The 13,923-nt window shown below is 49.5% G+C and overlaps 1 long non-coding RNA gene across 1 annotated transcript in view; it reads left to right on the top strand.

Moving 5' to 3' along the window:
* Positions 1-910: 910 nt before the first annotated feature.
* LOC110593486 overlaps positions 911-13,923 on the top strand; it is a 114,342-nt gene continuing 101,329 nt past the window's right edge. The window contains exon 1 of the long non-coding RNA XR_002481160.1: positions 911-984. This is a non-coding gene — a long non-coding RNA (uncharacterized LOC110593486). The remainder of the gene's footprint in view (positions 985-13,923) is intronic.

Here is a 13,923-nt window from a genome sequence, read left to right as displayed (position 1 = left end):
TGAGCCTCCCCTTACTTTTCTTTTGAGTAGGGTAGCATTTCTTTTACTCGTTTCATCAACCTTTATTGTGTGCAGGTATTTCCTTAGGCACTGAGATCGCAGATGAATCAAATTCACCATCGTAGAATTCTGGGGGCAGAGAGGACCTCCCCAGTCACCAGGTTCAGAGTTTCCCTGTTTCACATGAGGAAACAGGCTCAAAGAGAGGATATTTGCTAGAGGTTCCAGTGTGACACACAGATGTGCCAGAGAGAACTCTTGTGTGTGAGGAACTCGGCCCAGGTGACTCCCAGCACAAGCCCATGTGGTATATCCCAGGGAAGGTCGCCATTTTATAAGGCAGGCCACTAAGGCTCAAGGAGGTTCAGTGACGCATTTATTTGCCTGGTGAATCAATGATAGAACTGCTGAGGGGGGCCAGGGCCTCGTGCCCATCCCCCATCCCCCACCCCCACCACAGCACCCAGTCGGTCCATCTTCATAAAACACTCAGTTCACCTCTGCTCCAAGTCCTTGAAGGGCACTAGGGTCTTATAGAGGACTGATCTGCAGTCCCTGCCCTTGAGGGGTTTGGTCAGACAAGACCATTACTCCCACAGCCCAAGATGAAATGGGGGAATAGAGGAAGGTATGCCAGAGCTGTCCAGGAAAGCTGCATAAAGGAAGTACATTCTGGTGGGATTCACAGGGTATTTGGGACCTCCCTCACCCCCCCACCCCACCCCACCCCCCACCGCTTCTCTTCCTTGCTGTGGCATCAGGAACAAGCCCCTCCCCCCACTGGCATGTGTTTGCAATGGCTGCTGGGGAGAAATCTGTGGGAAAGGGTCCAGGGCATCTTGCCACTTCACTCAGTAGGGTCTGTGTTCTCTGCTTCAACAGAAAGGATCCTGCCTTGTCCTCCAGGATCCTATGGCCCTGGAGAGAGGGCTGCAGGGCCCAGGGACACTGCTGACTCTTCAGAACGTGCTGACATGGAGCCAGGTCAGTCCCCTTGTCTGCTCTGATTTTCTGTGTCATCAACTGCAAACCTGTGGTCTTAATGAGAAATGCCATCTTGGAATCTGAAACCACGCATGTTTTTTGGTGGAAGGCTTTGGCCACTATGCAGCATGGGCAGTAATAGGAGGTCAGGCCAGAGTGGGAGGTATCGTTTTCGGGGAGCAGATGCAGTAGGCGGCGCGGTGGGTGCTAGAAGCCCAGGCAGCAGCCAGGACAGTGGGAGGGCAGGGCAGGCAAGGCCTAGGCATCCAGGTGGGAGGTACCGTGGGCACTAGCAGCCGGGAAACACCGTGCAGGTCCGGGACCACGGGGGTGGGGGTGGGGGGGAGCGGGGGCAACAGTGGCCATCAGGATCATTCCGGAATCTAGGAGACCAGGGGTAGGGTCCAGAGTCAGATGGTTCCATGTTGAGCTGAGCTGGAATGAGATCAGAGGCATAGTTGAGAGTGTGGCAGGAGAAGCTGAATGGGTGGCTGCCGGGACAGGGGGGCTGGGGGCTGGGGGCTGGGCCAGCCCGCCAGAACGGCCCTTTCGAGGCTTTTCTCCGTGTTGCTATGCAGAAGAACAATGACAGAAACAGTACAGAACACCTGGCTTGCGTCAGGAAAATGGAAGGATGTTTTAGGCTAGAGAAGGTAGCATCATAATGGAGGCTAGGTCATGATGAAGAAGGCTGAAGAGTCAGAGGAGCTGGGACTCAGGACCCAGGACCCCGGGAAAGAGCCCTTCAGTGAAAACCTCCTGTGAACCAAGCACTTTTTCTTATCTGCCAAGCAATCTTGCCAGGTAGACGTCTGAGTCTCTCTAGGCTCGGTTATGCTCCAGTAATAAGGTAACTCCAGAATCTCAGTGGCTCGAAAGAGCAAAAGTGTATTTCTTGTTCGTGTTCCATGTCCAACCGAGGGAGGTAGAGGACTCTGCCCTACCGAGCGACTCAGGCCAGCTTGATGAAAACTCTGCTGGGTTGTAGGGATACCTCCTGGAACATTCGGCCACCTTGGTCTCTGCAGTAGAGGCCGAGAACCGGAAGGCAGAGCGCTGGCCCTTAAATGCTTTGGTCCAGAAGTCACCTGCAGCCCGTGGGCCCAAACTAGTCACATGGTCCTGCCTGACTTCTAGGGCTCTGGGAAACGTGGGGGAAATGAGGTTATTCGATAAGAGTAACTGTCTCTGCCACAGGAGGTATTATTTCTGTCTAACAGGCAAGAAAATCGAGGTGCAGAGAAATTAACTGTGTTGTCTGAGGTCTTCCAGCTAAAAAAGTGCTAAAGCCTAGATCTTACATAACCTCTGATTCATTCATTTATTTGGCAATTCGACAAAGGCGTACTGAATACCAACAATAAGCCGAGCACCAAGCGAGGCTCTGGAGATAGCACAGGGAATGAAAGCAGAGGTAGCTGCTGCTCTCAGCCTGAAAAACGTGTAAGTACAAGCCGGGAGGAGCACTCAGCCATCCCGACACGGCTGTCTGAGGAGAGCTGTTAAGATTATTAGCTTTTCATGTAGAAGGACGGGTAAAATGGGGTCACGTCTACTGAGGCCTTGTGCCAAGTACTTGATTTGTGCATCTCATTGAACTCAGGGAGCCCCATAAGGTAGGCCTTACCATCCCATTTTTAAGATAAGAAAACTGAGGTCCGCTCATTGAAGTAAGATAATTAAGCTAAAGGTGAACCGTCGACCCTAACCGTGCTCACTTGTAATGCACGAACGGTGGAAGAAGAAATTGAACCTTGCCACCCCCACGCCACCGAAACCCAGGAAGAATGCTCTCCCCTTCCTCCTCTAAACTCTCCATCCCGGCCCTTCTCCCCCAGCTCCCCCAGCATCCTGCTGGTGTCACATGTGAACACAGCTTTCAGCGACAACAGAGGAGGCCTCGTGGAGGCCAGACCCTAGGTCGGTCACTCATCCCAAGTTGGTGCCGCCCGTAGAGCTGGGCCCACAGCAAGGCTTGTTGAACTCCAGGAGGGAGGGAAGCAGTCACAGAAATGAAGGTAGTGGGATCTGACTCTGGCAGGATGGGGTCAAATCTGAGCCTTGGCACAGGCAGATCCTTCTGTCTAGAATGTTCTCCTTTCTCTCGCTGGCCTTATCTCCCCTCATCCCTCCCGTTGCACACTGTGTTATATGTACACTGACTCCATCACTTCTCTCCCCTCCTCAGCTTGTGTGACCACCTCCTCTGTCCCCACACTGGTCCAAGCCATGGTCTCGTACCTGGATTATTGCAGTGGGCTCCTCATGGGGCTCCACTTCCATCCTTCTCTTCAGGACTCTGACACCAGTCAGATCAGAATCACTTCTCTGCTCAAAACCTGCCGTGTGCCCCCATCTTTGGCAGAGGAAAAGCCAAAGGCCTCACGGTGACCCACTAGGACCTAAATGAGCCAACCCATCTCCCATCCCACCCCATCTCTCCTGTGCACCCCTCACCCACGCCGTTCGCTTCTTCACTGTTCCTTGAACCATAAACACACTCCCACCTCAAGGCATAAGGCACAGATGCCTTTTTTCCAGTCTTGGGAAAGCTCTTCAGGCAAAGGGATAGCACTGAATAGACCTCCACATCGCATCCGAGGGAGCAGAGCTCACATAGGCTGAGAGGTGCCCAACGAAGTGCCCCCCCCAACTCCAACTCCGTGCAAGGAGCCACCCTCCCAACCCAGGCCTTCCTGTGCCCTCTTCCTTTGGCGCTTGCCCATGTGACACTTCTCTCCACCTGCTGCATCATCTGTTACTCTGTAAGCTTGTCTGTGGTCTGTCTTCCCCCGTTGGAACATAAGCTCCACAAGGGCAGGGATTTACTTTGTGCTGTTTCCTGGAGTGTTCTTACTTCTGGAACAGGTGCTCGGTAAGCACATGTTGAATGAGTGAATGAAGAAACAAATACTTTCACAACACATTCCACATCGATATTTGCTTACACGCTATTGTCACCCTCCTGCCTTTATGTATGTTATTCCGAACCCTTCCTGGAATGGCCCCACTGCCCTTCTCCCCCAGCTAAACTCTCGCTCTTTCTCACTCACTCTGCCTGCCCAGGTGGGCCCAGTCTCTGTAGCAGCACACAGCCCCAGCATTATCCCGCCATCCCCTTGAGCCTGGAGATGTCAAGGGCAAGCGCAGCTCCTCGTCCTTGAGCCCTTCCCCGCCATGCCTGGGGCACAGCTAGAGTCCTGCTACTGTTTGCTGGCTTGAGCCAAGTGGACCAGAGCAGCATGTAGAATTGCAGCCCTGGGGCTACCGCTCTCCTCCCCTGCATGTCACCTCACCCACAATCAGGAGGCAGGGAGCCCTCACTGCCAATTCAGTCGCCTCCTGCTTAACGCCCGCCTCAGAGATCAGGAAGATGAGGCAAATGGGACACTAATGAAATGCAGAGAGAAAACTAAATCGGGAGGTGTTGCAAACACTGAGGAGGAGGGAGACTGATTTAAAAGGATCTCTCCAGTGTGGGAGGGGGAGTGCAGTGCGGGACCGCAGAACCCCGGAGTTAGTGTCCCCATGTCCCACCTCTGACACCTGCGTGTAGGGTGGCCTGCATGATCCCTGTAGCTCCAGGGGCTTCACATTTCTGACTTTAAATTAGGAGCCTTTTACTTGATTGACTCATTTGTTCATTCCCACCTTCCCACCAACTTGCCAAAAAAGATTTGAGTGGGTTAACAATCTTAACTTGATTAATTAATGAAGATCAAGAGCAGTTAATGCAAAATTAAGGTAGAAAGTAAGAGGAAAAAAAGGGAAGGGGAAGGGACACCTGGGTGGCTCAGTCAGATAAGCATCTGCCTTTGGCTCAGGTCGTGATCCCCAGGTCCTGGGATCGAGTCCCACATTGGGCTGTCCACTCAACAGAGAGTCTGCTTCTCCCTCTCCCTCTGTGATCTCTCTTTCGCTGTATCGCAAGTAAATACATAAAATCTTAAAAAAAAAAGGAAAGGGGAGAAGAAAAAGATTTCCAGGGCTGCTCAGAGAGGGGGTTCTGGGAAAAGGGTTACAGGTGGGGTGGTGGATGCTGACGACCTTTAGGGATGGAAAAGCTCTGGTCAAATGGTAGTGACGATGACCAGTGTTTCAGAGCATTTCATATCCACTGTCTGATCCTTCAGTTATAGGCATTGTCTGCTGTGTGCCAGGGACCGCCACAGGGCATTTTTTTTTTCTCTGTCACATTGAATGCTCACAGCACCCTGTGGTCTTTTAAAGCCCATTTTTGAGATGAGACAACTGAGTCTCAGAGACATTGGTCGTCTCTTCAGCAAATGGTGCTGGGACGATGGCTATCCACATGCAAAAGCGTGAGGTTGGACCTTTCCTCACACTGTATACAAAAATTAACTCAAAATGCGTAGTTGACCTAAATGTAAGAGCTAAAGCCATAAACCCTTAGAAGAAAACATAGGCATAAATGTTCATGACCTCAGATTAGGCAGGCAGTGGTTAGGCACACACAAAAGGGAGGAAAACAATACATAAATTGGACATCATCAAAATTAAAAATTTTTGTGCTGCAGAGAACACCATATGGGAAATAAAGATGAGCCCGGAATGGGAGAAAATATTTGCAGTCATAGATCTCACAAGGGATTTTATTGCAGAATATATAAAGAACTCTTAAACTCCGCAATAAAAAGACAAAGAGCCTAATTCAAAAATGGGCAAAGAGTTTGAATAGGCATTTCTCCAAAGGAAACAACAGAAATGGCCAATAAGCGCATCAAAAGATGTTCCACATTTTTAGTCATCAGGGAAATGCCAATCAGAGCCATTGGGTTCTTTGTGTGGGCCTGGCCTTCCTAATAGCAAAGCCTCCTGACCACACACCTCCCGGAGCTTGGGGAAGGGGTTACTGCGTGAGAGGCTGAGTGAGAGGCCTGGTTTGCCATTAAGGTTTTCACAGGAAGAGGAAGGAAAGGGAGGAACAGAGAGAAACAGGCAAGACAGAAGGGTCCGGCCAGGGACAGACTGCCTGTGGGCTCTTTTCCCGGTAAGAGGCAGAAACTGCCATCTGAGAAGGCTTCTCGGGGCTAGTTATGCCACTGGCCCTCTTCACAGAATGCCCTAAAGCAGTGGTTCTCAAACTCTCTGGTTTCGGGACCCTGTTTGACTCTTCCAAATTATTAAAGACCCCAAAGAGTTTTTGTTTATGTAGATTATGTCTATCAAAATTTGTCATGCTAGTGATTAGCACTGAAAAAAATGTTAAAATCATTATTTATAGCTTATTTAAAGTAATAATAATAAACCCTTACATTAACATAAATAACACATTTTTCATGAAAATGACTTTTCTACCACAAACAAAAAATGTATAGAGTGGCATTGTTTTACATTTTGGCAAATCTCTTTACTATTTGGCTTAATGGAAGATATATCTGTTTCTCCATTCGATCTGGAAAACTCCACTGTATACTGATAAGAGAACAAGGATGAAAAGGGCAATATTTTAAGTAGTATTGACCTCACCGACTTCCCGAAAGGGTCTCAGGGACCTGCGAGGATCCCTGAGCCACACTTTGAAAGCTGAGCACGAGAAGTAAGGTCCTTGTCCGAGTCCAGCAGAGAGTGCAGAAGAGGTGTCTGTCAGCCTAGTAAATACAGGAAGAGAAGTGAGGACAGTCTGAGTGGAGAGGTGCCAAGAATCCGCCTGCACGGAGGCCTGGCTGCCCTGGGGAGGCCTCAGGTCTCAGGCCTTTTGCACGTGATATTCTCTTGGCTCAGAATGCCTTCTCCATCTTGGTCTATTGGCAAAATCCTCCTTGTGCTTTAAGATTAACTTTGGATGCACCTGCCTCTGGAAAGCCTTTCTTACCATCCCTAACATCCTCAAGGCTGAGTTAAGCCCTCCTCCACACCCAGCACCGTGATGGGTGCCGGTAGGGTGAGCATTGTAGTAGGGGAGTGGCTGGGAGGTTGAGGCCTACTGGTGGAAGCCTTGGGGTCCCAGGCAGAGGAGCTGGGGCCTTTTGCTATTCTTGTTTAAGAAGTCAGAAGCCGCTAGAAATTTTTTCACAAGCATCTACTTGATGGTGTACACATTTATATGTACAGAGGACGGCAGTCACCAAAGGGCAGAGAAAAGTCATCCGCTACTAATTCTAATTCACTATCAACTAAAGGAATTCCAGGGCGCCTGGATGGCTCAGTTGGTTAAGCGACTGCCTTCGGCTCAGGTCATGATCCTGGAGTCCCGGGATCGAGTCCCGCATCGGGCTCCCTGCTCGGCAGGGAGCCTGCTTCTGCCTATGACCCTCCCCCCTCTCATGTGCTCTCTCTCTCTCATTCTCTCTGTCTCAAATAAATAAATTTAAAAAAAAAAAAAAAAAAACTAAAGGAATTCCAGCGATCTAGAAGAGAGTGGGAAATGAGGAAGAAGAAGGAAGAATGAAACTAACAGCTAATTGAGCACTCACTCTGTGCCAGACATGCATCATGTTTATGTAATCATCAGAGCAGCTAGGGCCATCTTCCCCATTTTACAGACAAACAAACTGAGGCACCCTCCTCCCTCCCCTCCCCAAGTATCCCTTGCTAGTAAGCAGCAGAACTGGGATTCAGACACAAGTCAGTCTGCTTCTAAAGCTCATAATTGCTTTTGCCACCATGCCACATGGGCTTGGCACCGTGTGTCTGACCCCGAGTGTTTATTGCTACCACCCTGCTTTTTAAAAATGTGTTTCTATCACTGCTTTCCAATACACCGGTTCGCCCTTAGAAAGTTGAACGAGAACACCGGTTATGCCTCTTTGTTCCACCATGGCAGCTTCCTGGCACATAGCAGATAGTCCAGAATCTCCACTTTTGTATTGCTTTCTTTCCGTAGAAGACATGGCCACAGTGAAGATATTAACCCAGTGGAGATACTCATGAGTTATCAAGTGGTCAGGCCCTGCCCAGAACTGGCCATTCTGGCTGGAGACAGGAACCTGGGAAGTCAAAGGGTGGAACAGGTATGTTATTCTTCTCAGGATCAGGCTGGAGAAATAATCCTCTGCAGCACACCCTAGTTCTTCAACAAATGCTCAGTGTGGCAACCCAGGCTGATGAGGCTGAATGTACTGTCGCATCTGGTGCCAATTAGGTCAGTTAAGCAAGGGTAAAGGAACATTTATTGAACTCTTACTGTGGGGTAGTCTCTAGGCTAGGCACATTGCATGTTTTTATCCTCATGATGAAAACCTTTATGTTTGGGGCTCGATGAGATAGGAGTATCTCCATTTTCCAGTGCCCAAACTGAGACACAGGAAAGTATCTTGCTCAGGGACATAGATGTCCTAGGACATGGAGGAGCTGGGGTTTGAAGCTGGGTCTGTTTGGGAACGTCACACTGTCCTCCCCGTGAAGAGAAAATGCGGAGTCTGCAGGGTGATTCACGAGGCTCAGTGGCCACCGAAACCCTTGTGCTGGTGTCAGGCTTTTGCTCCCCAGACCATCTGTCCTCCCTGGCTCCTTTTCTCTTCCTGAGTTTGCACTTGCAACTTTTGCTCAGAGCACCTGGCATGGCCACCACTCTACCATGCCACCATCATCTTTCTGCACCAAGTATCAGCTTCGTCAAATTCCTGGGCCACTTGACCTTAGGGAGAATGAGATAGGAGGAGCAGGTGACTTATGAAATCCAAAAGGTGTCACAGATGGAGCTTAAAACCCAAGAGTTCCCTATTTGCCCAAAAGAGAAATTCCTCTAGGCAAGCTCTTCTGGTCCCAGCCTTCGATGCTTCTTGGGGAAGCCGGGTGTGGAATTTTGCCCTCCCCGAGTCCTGCCGGGGATGGGGTTCACAGAGCGACACAGCCACTGCTCCAGAGGTGGCTGTCCTTCTGAAACCCCTTAAATATCTTTGTTTCCCTGTCCCCATCCTCCTGTGGTACTGCTGCTTCGTAGCCCAGGGTATGCAGAATGATCACAGAGCCATTGACCAGCCGCATGCCTGGTTGATTTCCAAATGGGAAGGTTAGTGTCATTATCCTTGGTGGATTCAATGACCAAATCCTCCTCATGGTAGGGCTCGCTTCCTGTTGCTAACTGCATCTTCGGCTGCACATCTCAGTGGCCAGTTCAGCCGAAGCAGCAGGTCGTGGCCTGGAGGCCCCTCTCTGAGGCTGTGGACCTCCATCGCTGCACTGCCTTGACTTACCTGCTGGGAAGTGGATGTCTTCGGACCTCTTCTACCCCACCCCCCCACAGCTTTTGTGAAAGTTCCCTTGGTGGAAATGAGCAGTAAGTCAACATCTGTGAGCACAGAATCCTTTGTCTCTTTGGATTCTAAGCATGGCAGAAAAGCCGAGTGTGCAGCAAACGCCCCCGGGGGTGAGAACGGACATTCGTTGAGTACCTATTACATATTAGCTACTGAGCTCAGCATTTCACTGTCCATTTCCCCCTCACAACTACTGGTGAGGTAAGCACTGTTGTTTCTGATTCACAGATGGGGCGTGGAGCCTCAGAGAGGGTCAGGGACTTTCAGTCACACAGCTGGGAGGTGGGGGAGCCCGGAGCTGAGTCAAGGTCATCTGCTGCAGGATCCGACTTCCCCCCACTGGCCTGAAACCGTAACGGGAACCACAGCAATGAGAGGTACTGTTCGAGGCATGCTTGCTACCATCCGGACTCGTATTAGCTCATGTAATCCTTTTGTGACAACCCAGGAGTGTTAGGTACTCTTATCACCCCCATTTTAGACACAAGGGACCCACAGTACAGAGAAGTGCTTTCAGAATGAAAACTTTCCCAAAGGGTATTTGGAAGGTGAGCCCCAGGCATCTGCCAATTTGCTGCTCTTTCATAAATAGCTCTTGTCTAAAAATAGCACAGGCCTTGTTCATAGAAGGCACTTCATGTTTGGTTATTGATAATTAACTTCACAGTATTCTTAGCCACCCCCGCCCCCCTGCCCAAAACTGGAATGGCTATTCTGGTTGCTGTTGACAGCCTCTGTGGGCCACTGAGCTGCCGCTTGCCATGGGAGACTTCTGATAGGTCAGAGAATCCTGGAGCTGGATCCCAGATGTTAGAGTCCAGAGCAGAGACTCTGGAAACAGACCGGTGGAGACCAAGCATGGCCTAACAGCTCTGGACTCTGGGCCAGTTACTTAATGCCTCTCTGCCTCAGTTTCCTAATATGTGAATTGGGTATAATAAGAGCCCATGCCTCTCAGTTGATTAAGCGACTGCCTTCGGCTCAGGTCATGATCCTGGAGTCCCGGGATCGAGTCCCACATCGGGCTCCCTGCTCAGCGGGGGGTCTGCTTCTCCCTCTGACCCTCTTCCCTCTCGTGCTCTCTGTCTCTCATTCTCTCTCTCAAATAAATAAATAAAATCTTTAAAAAAAAAAAAATAAGAGCCCATGCCTCAGTGGGTTATCACAAGGATAAAAATCATATAAAATGCTGATAGTCAAGGGTAGCACAAAAAAAACAGGTGCCCAGTGACTGTGATCGGTCATATTTTAGAAGACTGGTTTATAGAGTTGGACTCCTGAGGTGATCTAGGTCTACCCTTTCACTTGCAGATGAGGAAACTGAGGCCCAGAGACAGGTGGTGATTGGCCCAAGTCACACAGCATTTTCTGATTCCAACGCCCAAGTTTATTCCAAAACTGTAAGCCAGATTTAGAACAACAGTCTGGAAGAGCCCATACATCAGCCTTCCTGTTTCTAGAAGTTTTAGTTGGTTATCTTTCAGTCTGCTTTATTTTCTTTATTGTCTTTTCTTTGTTTATACTTTCACCACTTTGACATATTTCTTTAAATATTGTACACATTTCATTTTCTGCATCTGATTATTTTAGTACCTGTTGCTTTCCTAGGTCTGATTGATTTGTTCATTGTTTCTGTTCTCTCTTGCTCATGATGGCTTGTTTTCTCACATGCTCTGTGATTTTTTTAAATTGTGCATTTATGATTGCTAAAACTTTGTGCGATTCCTTTGAGGCCTGAGTTGAAAATTCGTTGCTCCAGAAAGGGTTTGCATTTGCTTCTGCCAGGTACCTGGAGGAACCACCAACTTGGGGTCGCTTTAAACACTCGGATTGGGGTTTTTTGGGTTTTTTTTTTCTTCTGGCCACAAAGTAATACATAGTCAGGTCCCAGACCCACATGAGGGCCATTTTGTGATTGGAAATTCTCAGCCGTTTAAAAATTTTCCTTCCCCTGTGCCCAGGCCTAGGGTCAAGTTTCCTTACTGCCTCCACCTGCAAGGTGGGATTTTGTGTTTTTTCTGATTCACCCTTTCCCCAAAGGGTAAATGTCTCCTATCTGAGTCTTAGCCATAAGTGAGAGTCTCCGTTTCCCTTCCACCTTCTGAAGGACTGTGCCTTTGCTTCTTTCCTTGGCTCTTTAAGACCAAAGGCCCCAGGTCACTGAGGAGCGGCAGGTTCCCCCAGGCCCATCACCCACTCAGTGTTTGGGAACCTCTATGAATTCATGCTGTCTCATGGTTATTTTGACCTCTGAGAATTTCCTTCTCTTTCCTGACTGCTCAGCTCTGTATTTAAAAATAAATGTGTTTATTTAATCTGGCATTTTTCCATACACTGTGTTAGGGTGAGTCATCAGTCCTACTGTTGGAAATACAAGTATGAAGTGGCCACCCCGTCCTTCATTGGTGGGAGCATGACTTTATCAGTTAGGGTTTCCCTGATTATTACTGGTTGACAATTTATCAGATTTTTTCTCCAAGGTCCACAATGTGTGCCCAGAGAGCCAGGGGGGAAGTTTGCATACCATAGGCCAAGTCCATCTCTCATAACATCCACTTCTTTCTGAGATCTCATCCTGTGCTCATCTCAGTCCCCACAGGGGCCTTGATCAAGAACATTACTGTAGATGTTGCCCAGTGAAAACTCTGGTTTCATGAAGGTGCCCAAAGGGTGCCACATTCTGAAGACATGCCTGCATGCTGTTGCTTGATCCAGCCATCCCTGATGTGGTCGTTGCTAAAGCATTAACCCAGTGCAGCAGAGACAGCACAAGAGATTTTAAATTCATTTGCCCATGAGTTCATCCACTCCACATTCACTGAGCACCTACCACATGCTGTGCCCATGTTAGGCTCTGGGATACAGAGATGGATAAGGTGGAATGGGGCTTAACCCAAACTCAGGTGGGGATGTCTGGGCAGGCTTCCCATAGGAAGTGGCAAGTGAATCTAAAGTATAAGGAACAGATAGCAATTCTAGAAGCAGAAAGGCCATGTCCCTCAAAAGAAAACATGAAATGCTCCCCTTGAGAAGAAATGGTCCAGCTAATTCTCCTTTCCTGTTCTCAGTCTGTGGGTAAGCCTTGCCCTCTTCCACTCTGGGGACAACACTCTGAGAACCACAGGTGTAATTTATACATTCTCAACAGGGGCACTATCATTCACAAGGTGGTGAAATTGGTTCTTGGAGGGCTGGGAGTGAAAAAATCTTTATTACAAGGGCTTGTGGTCCTCCAACGGGCCAGTGTACATACACAGATATATTGTATATCTGCAGTATCAACACTTATAGGAAAGGGAAGGGAATTAGAAAAACAAATGTCTATAAGCCTTTTTGGCGGGGACGGGGGGACATGGAGAAAGGCTAAAAGCCTCTAATGTAACTGTAAAAGCAGGTAGCATGACAGCCAGACATGCCTGCATCCAAAGCTGCCTCCCTCATTTAACAGCCTGTATAACCTTGGACACAATTAATTTCCCCAAGCCTCAGTTTCCTTACCTGTGAAATGGGATAACATCTCCCCTCACAAGGCCGTTCTGAGGTTTAAGGGAAATGATACATGTCAGTATCCTGGCACTTAGTAGGTACTCAGTGACTGCTATTAGGGGCGAGTTCCCTGCCCCCACCCAGCCCAGCACACACGTTCAGGAGAGGGCCCAGACTGGATGAGATTTGTTGAACGAGCGGTTTCCAGACAGTCACTGCTGCAGGCCTTGAGCATCCGCGCGTAGGAGAATTCCCTTCTCCGGGACCGTGTGAATGTGCAGGGTCCCAGAAGCTTTTGGAATTATCTGAGAGAGGGATGGGGTGGTCCATGTGACTTATCAAAGACAACATTTTCTGGTGCTTCCTTCAGAGACGCAATTAATATTCAGCCTGTTTAGAGCGATTAACATGAGGGAAGCCAAGACATCCAGGTGGAGTTAAAGCTTATTAGCGATTGTCTTTTAAGGGGAGAGTTTGGGGTTTTCCCGTGGGCTGTGAGTTAATTTGGGCACCTCAACCTGGTCTCCTGGTGTCTCAGGCCTCTGAGCCCCCATTTAGGGAAGAAGCTATTGACCCAGGCCCTGCCTGAGCAGGGTGTGAATAGAAGGGAGTGACGTGGGGGGAGGGGATAGCAGGGGCCTTGGGGGAGGAAGGTTTGGATGGCCCTTCTTTGTCCCCCCACGGCTCCATGCTTCCCTCTGTCGCCTCACTGTTGCCCTGAGATGGCCTGTGTAGATGAGAATTCCCTGAATAACACCTGGCACGTAACAGGCCCACATCATACATGTGTTGGATGATTCGCTTTGGCCCCACCCCATAATTATAACTAGCATCACTATTTCATAATGTGTTACGTGTTTTACTGCATTATCTCCCTTGACCCTTACGGCAGCTCAACTATTCCGTTCCTTCATCAGAATCGTCCCTGTTTGATAGATATGGAAGCCAAGCTAAGAGAAGTTAGGATGTTTTCCCAGATGACTGAAGCGCAGAACCAGGGGAAGGGCGGGCTCCTAACCCTGGCCTCGCATCCACTGCCCTAACTGGATCTCCCTGCATTCAAGGCCGGCTGCCGGGTCAGTTCTGAGCCCCAGTGCCAGGCGCAAGGGAGGGAGGGCAGAGCCCTCGGGTCCAGCACTGAGCTCTCTAGTCTCCCTCCCCGCCCCCCCTCCCCCCCCCCTCCCGCCCCCCCCCCCCCCCCCGGGCCTGTCCCGGTCAGGCTGACTGGCGA

Source organism: Neomonachus schauinslandi, chromosome 11 (genome assembly GCF_002201575.2).
Source record: "Neomonachus schauinslandi chromosome 11, ASM220157v2, whole genome shotgun sequence".
Lineage (NCBI taxonomy): Eukaryota > Metazoa > Chordata > Mammalia > Carnivora > Phocidae > Neomonachus > Neomonachus schauinslandi.
The sequence above is the reverse complement of the archived record's forward strand: the minus strand, read 5'-3'. Positions and strand labels throughout refer to the sequence as shown.